At 32.6% G+C, this 6,760-nt stretch overlaps 1 protein-coding gene across 1 annotated transcript in view; it reads right to left on the bottom strand.

Moving 5' to 3' along the window:
- LOC117167082 (disintegrin and metalloproteinase domain-containing protein 10) overlaps positions 1-6,760 on the bottom strand; it is a 418,983-nt gene that overhangs the window by 327,347 nt on the left and 84,876 nt on the right. The window lies entirely within an intron of this gene.

Below are 6,760 nucleotides of genomic sequence, written 5' to 3'. Positions count from 1 at the left end.
AAAATTAAAATTCGAAAATTTTTTCTAAAGCCTCCAGGGGACTTCGTTTTCGCACGAAAAAATTTTATGTGCCCTTATTGCATCCGGACCCACAATTTAGAGCTCATTGAGGGCCTATTCAATGTCCTATTGCCAAATTTAGTACTCAAAAATTTTTCAAAACCACCTGTGGTCATGCTAGCTTAACATTAAACTAGCAGCACCACATTTTTTTTAATGTGGGGCATCAAATTTGGCAATAGGGCATTAAATGAACCCAAAATTATGGTGGAAAGAAATATTTCCTTAGTCATTTTTTTCAACGTATGTACTGTTGATTAACCTAAGTAATCCCTAAATTATTGTGCAAAGAAATATTGCCTAAGACATTTTTTTATGTGTGGTCCTGCTACTTTAACGTTAAGCTAACATGGCAACATTTTTTTTCTCCAAATTTCGGAACATCAAATTTGGCAATAGGGCATAAAGAGAGCCCTAAATTATAGAGCGCAGAAATTTTCAGAATTTTTTTCTGTGCGTGATTCCGCTAGTTTAAAGTTAAGATAGCATTACCACCGGTTTTTTTATCTAAATGGAAAGCATTAAATTTGACAATAAGGCATTAAATGAGCCCTAAATTAATTACAGTGCAGAGAAATATGGTGTAGGTTTTCCTTTTCATCCTGTTATTTTTATTATTTAAAAAAGGACTGCATTAAATTACGGAACCTAATATCGTATCATTTTTTTCACAAAATCTGAACAATTTGAGGTTTTTAAATCAAAATTACATACTTTTAAACACGTAAATTTTTTTGTCACACATCAGTTGTCCTTACCACTAATTATTTCAATGTTTTTATAATATTAATACCCTACAGGAATTAATCTGCAAAGTTATTCGAATATAAGGACTCTGCAATATTTTCAATACAGAAATAGATATGGACGTGAGTTTATTGTCAGTAAATTCTTTTCGAAGTTAACGCAAAATTCTGCATGGAACCCTGATAATTATTCTTTGCAGTTGAATCTGTTGTTAATTTCATAGTGGGTTGGCGATAGAATTTAAGCATTCACAGAATAAAGTAATGATAAAATTTGTTGCAGGAAATTTTTTAGAGGGATAAAGTTTTATTCGGACAACTTCTTGTTTTTGAAAACATATGTGCTGTCATGGAAAAACAAAAGAAAGTTCAATTTTGTTGTAGCGAATCTTTCATCGGAAATCGGTGTAAAGTTAATCTTCTGTTTTTCTGTGTTATTTACTACAATCCTAAACATCGTTATCCTTATAATAGCAAACGAATGGCGCTTCAGGTTTGATTCTCACTTTTTTTATCAATTGTTTAAACAAAGCTTGTTTAAAAGAAGTTGACTCAAATTTCTACTACATATTTGAGTCTTAAATGAGCTTGAAATTATGTAGGTTAACGTAAGTGGTTTTCTTTCTGATTTCACTAATTGTTTAAACAAAATTTTTTTAAACAAAGATTTTAAAAATGGTATGCTTATTTTGAGAGTCCTAAATGAGTCCTAAATTCTTGTACAAAGAAATAATTATTAAGTCATTTTTTCTATGTGTGGTCCTGCTAGCTTAACGTTAACCTAGCATGACCAAGGGTTTTTTTCGGAACATTGCAGAGTATGAAATTTGGCAATAAGACATTGAATGAGCCCTAAATAAGCCCTGAATTACAGAGCAAAGAAATTTTCAAAAATTTTTTTTTCTATGTATGGTTCTCCTAGCTTAACGTTAAGCTAGTATGATCACCTCTTTTTCGTTTAAATGAAGAGCATCAAATTTGGTTATAGGGCATTAAAATAGCCCTGAATAAGCCCGAAATTTCCTATAGGTTTTTAGTACATTTTTGCAATGTGGTCTTGCTAGCTTAACGGACCTCTATTTTAGGTGTACCGCACCAAACTTTTTGTATAAAACAAATAAAATGTATAAAACAAATAAAATGATGTCTCTACATCGAGAAATGGGTAGCCAATGATTTTTATCGTGAATAAAGCGGAAACAATGCTTAGCCACAATATCTGGAAAACAAATAGCTAAAATCTTTGGAAAAATGTTTTTAAAATTGTTTGTACTTTGTGTTGGCTATGAGTAAAATTGTTTGTCAATTTAGCTGACACATAATGAGTAGAAATAATGGTCAAAAACATTTTTTGGCTCGGCCAATCATTATACAATTTAGAGGCTAATCACTGTGTTACTTTGTCACTCTGTCACGACATCGTGGTCATTCATTGTGTTTTTTAAACATTATTGTTAATTTCTTTAAATATAAATTGTCTACCACGTTTAACGCCTGAATAACTATGGCACGCGAATCTTTATAAAATGTATTATTCTATTTACTACTATTGTGGCTAATCATTGTACGCATTATCTTATTCAATGATCAACTAAAAAAAGAAGTGCCTTCGTGGACGCATGCAAATTGATTTGAACCGACCTTCCCGCCAACCTTGTACCCGCGTATGAAGCATAGGTTGGCGTTATATTTAACAAAGAGTTTTAATCACCATTCATGAAAAGTCATGAATTGAATCAGCAGATAAACGTATGTGAAGTAGATATTCGAAAAAACGTTGATCCCAAACGCGTTATCAGTCATCAAGTTAGACATTTTACTGCAATGATTTGAACCACACGGAGTAAACATGGGCAGTTAACATCTGAACTCGGATTCGCCAGTTTCGCATTCTGACGCTTGAGGAAATTGGCAATCGGACTCCTGAACCATCAAACATTTCATGGAGCGTGAGAAATTTAAGCACCAACTTTGTTAGGAAGAATAATAAACGGAGAAAAGAACAACAATAATTGTAATTTGCTAGATGGGTCGAAAAGTAAAGGATAAATCGAACATGAAAGTAATAAATATTGTTTAAAATTACTCACAAACGCCTCACAAGCATCCTCAGTGAAGATATATCTTAGGCTGAACTCACCTGTAACAAAAAATAAAAGATATGTGTTTGTCACTTCAATTATCGTTCTAGTACTCATCGTTTCTTCGGTTAAATGTTTAAACCATTTGAATAATTCCTACGTTTAACTGTTTAGACGTCTTTTATGAAAACAGGAAAATAAATTCTTTTAAATAATATTAATTTTGGTACTATACTGAATTCAATTTGAAATGCTTTAAATTTCTAACATTTTCAGTAGAAATATTCCACTTTCAACAAAATAGATGAATTTTTAACCAAATAGTTCAATTTGTAACTAAAAAGATGAAATTATAACAAGAAGATTGATTTTATACTCAAACAATCAAATTTTAAACAAAATATACATGAGTACACTGTTTGATTTCAAACCAAAAACTATTAAATCCGGATTACAAAAAATATGTTTGTCAGAACTCACAACAATTTAGATCCTGAACTAAAGTTAGTTTAATTAAAAAATAAGTTGCAACCGATGGAAAGTTTAAACGGATTAACTCTTCTACAGGTTAAATATCTAAACAATTAAACATAAAAAATATTCGAATTGTTAACACGTTTAACCGATCATGCAACGTTTACTATAGGGTTCATTATGGTAAGTCCGCTTCTAAGAAATCTAATGAGTAAAAATGAGTTGCATCCTCCGTCTTTGTGAAGCAATTACTCATAATCGATTGCTCATTCTAAACACATTCAAAATGAATAGCTCCATGGTAAACTGCAGATTTTCTGTCGTCTCATTTGCCACTTGCAATGGCCAAATGACGTCAGCAATTGCGCAAAAGTACTGTTTAATAGTATTGAACATTAATCTGCCTTTCTGTGTACTTGAATTAAATACTGCAGAGATGCAAGAGTATTATCACGTTTCAAACCCAACTATTTTCGACAAAGTGCAACTCAATGTAGATGTCCGATCGAAAAGGCAATAATCGTCTTAATTGAAGATATTGCATTCCACTTTCACATCGTCGATCTACATACCGTCTACACAGAGTACTTCACGTGTTACTTCGCAGTCCTGAAACACCCCACAGGATTCAAGCTAATCAAAGAGGAACGGCTAAAATTCAAGTATCAGAAAATTCAAATGATTTAATATGTCAGATTGGCCGAAAAACTTCACTATTTCAAATCCCCGGACTTTTCTCTGACTTTCCCCGAAGAATTCATTTTTCCTAACCATTAATTTTTACATGTGGAAATTCAAATCTTTAAATTTTTAGTGTTTCCTAATCGCTGGCAGAAACCCTTACATTTTCGTTCGGGTGCCCGTCTATCGTACTTTTTTCCAAGGGACTGATGAGGGCAGGGAAAGTGGGGGGAGTGGAAAAGACAGGTTAATTAAGGGGAGATATACCTTTAGAATTTCCAAAAAATTTATTTTTTTAATATTTTGAATGTATAATATGTTTAAAATATACTGTAAAAAGGAAAATATTGAATATTTATGGAGATATTGTCAAAAATGTCGGGGTCCGCATAAGGTCACTAATCAGGTAGTCAGAGCGCTTGGGTCGGAGCAATGTTTCTTTTACAATAGGCTTGTATATTCTTTTGTCTCGTAAATTCTGGGAAGGCTGATTATTACGTTACTACCTTACTACGATTACTACGTTTATTATATGGACCCGGAATCGCCGATTGATCGGTAAGTCACTGAAACTAATAGTTATACCGTAACGAATCTTTAAACGTGATTATCTCGAAATTTTCTTTTTTAAAACTGCTCGTGCTGTAACTTATAAAGTTATTGACCGATTAGGCTGAAATTTTCAGAAGTTTCTCTTTATAATACACAGAAAAAAATTCTCGAGGCGAAAAAGTTAATCGAGAATATATTAAACTCAAAGAAAGTGTCCGCTTAGATTAGGTAAAACCTTTTAGTTACACGGAGAAAAATAGATGGTTAAAGTTGTATGGTCAAAATTTAGAGAGCCAGAAAGTCTTTCTACATGGTCGAACGGTCCTTCCATTTTTTTTTCGACATGGTTAAAAAGACTCTTATTTTATCGCCAGTCTGACTTTTATAAGAACATCAGGCTCGCCATCAGGGATAACTAAGGTATTCTTATCGGCATGGCGAATACGCACATATTGTTTTCACTCATTCCGACCATCCACGAAGGAGCAGAAAAGCCATTTCGTACGGTCAATTGCTTGATTTTTGCACGCCAATCATGCGCATGAAAATTTAAAGGGTATCGCTAGTTTGCTAGCATATAGAATTTGTAGAACGCTTGGTGCTTTCTGTTTAAAAAAAATGTTTTTACCTAAGGTTTCCGTGTAAAGTGAGTGCATTTATTGAGGATTAATGGAAAATATCTTATTCTGTAAGTACTTGTTTAAAATACGTGATTGTGATGTTAATATTTTCCATATGTTATGTGATATCTAAGACATTTAATTCTAATCTTTTTGAGGTTAATGTTAGTTTGAAGTAGATTATAATTATTTCAGTAATCACTGTTAATTTTAGAATTAATCGATTTAGGATCAACTTGAATTGTATTTATTAATTTAAGACTAAATCTTTATTCTTCAGTTCTGACATTCACTCCTGAAATTCATTAAAGGACACATAGCAGGGGCAGGGTCGTACTCGTGTTCCTATATGCAGAGAATGGAGAGCTGGAACTGCAGTGAAAACACAATTAATATATTTATAGGTAATTAGTCATTATTCAATAATTATTTTTTATACCTGTTTTATTACCTGCTCCATTCGTGAACTGTTTAATTCAAAATTTATGTAGTTTGTCGAAAATTGTTTTTTTTTTGGTAGAAAAATAATCTTCTCCATTTAAAATTCAACTAATTGGTTAAAAATGTATGCATTTTCTTGAAATTTTATTTTTTAAGTCAAAAACTAAACATTTCAAGTTAAAATTTAACTATTTTATTGAAAACTCACTTTTTGTTGAAACTTCATACTATCGGGTTAAAAATGCCACTATTTTGTACAGAAAATTTGTCTTGGAAATTCAACTGTTTTGTACAAAATTGAAAACCTTTATTAAAACTTCCCTTTTTTGGGGTAAAAAAATAATATCAATATAACTATATGGACAATTTGATTGGAAACTGAACCATGTTGTAGAAAATTCAACTTTTTGTAAAAGAGTAGGTTATTGTATTAAAAATATTTTTTTTTTAAGTAAAAAGTTATATTTTCCAAATAAAAATGTACCTATTCCATATTTGTTTAAAAATTCAAAAATTTGTTTCGCAAAACTACTACTAGGCAGTCTGATAAGTCCCTGAAAAATGAAACACGGAGACGTTTTTTTGGCCAAAGTATTCTTCAACATACTCTCCTTTTGGTCGATACAGCGAATCCAATGATTTTCTAACTTTTTGATACCGTCCAAAAAGTACTCGATCGGAAGGTCTCCAAAATACGCCTCAGTTTCAGCTATGAGCTCCTCATTTGAGTAAAAAAGCTGGGAACAAGTAATAGTCGCTGGGGGCCAGGTCTGGTAAATACGGTGGCTGAGGAACCAATTCGAAGCCGATTTCATGCAATTTTGCTTGTGCAACTAAGCATGAATGAACAGGCGCATTGTCGTGATGATAAAGCGGTTTTTCTTCTTCAAATGCGGTCGTTTTTCGGCGATTTCGATTTTCAATCGGTCCAATAATGATGAATAGTATGCTCCGGTTATGGTTTTACCTTTTTCAACATAGTCCACGAATATTATGCCATGCTCATCCCAAAATACGGAGGCCATAACCTTTCCGACCCATTGTTGCGTTTTTGGAAGCTTCGGAGCACTTTGGCCCGGTGGAACCCACTGTTTTGCCTGTTGCG

This window comes from Belonocnema kinseyi, chromosome 2, assembly GCF_010883055.1.
Source record: "Belonocnema kinseyi isolate 2016_QV_RU_SX_M_011 chromosome 2, B_treatae_v1, whole genome shotgun sequence".
NCBI lineage: Eukaryota > Metazoa > Arthropoda > Insecta > Hymenoptera > Cynipidae > Belonocnema > Belonocnema kinseyi.
This window is presented reverse-complemented; position numbering and strand designations above follow the sequence as displayed.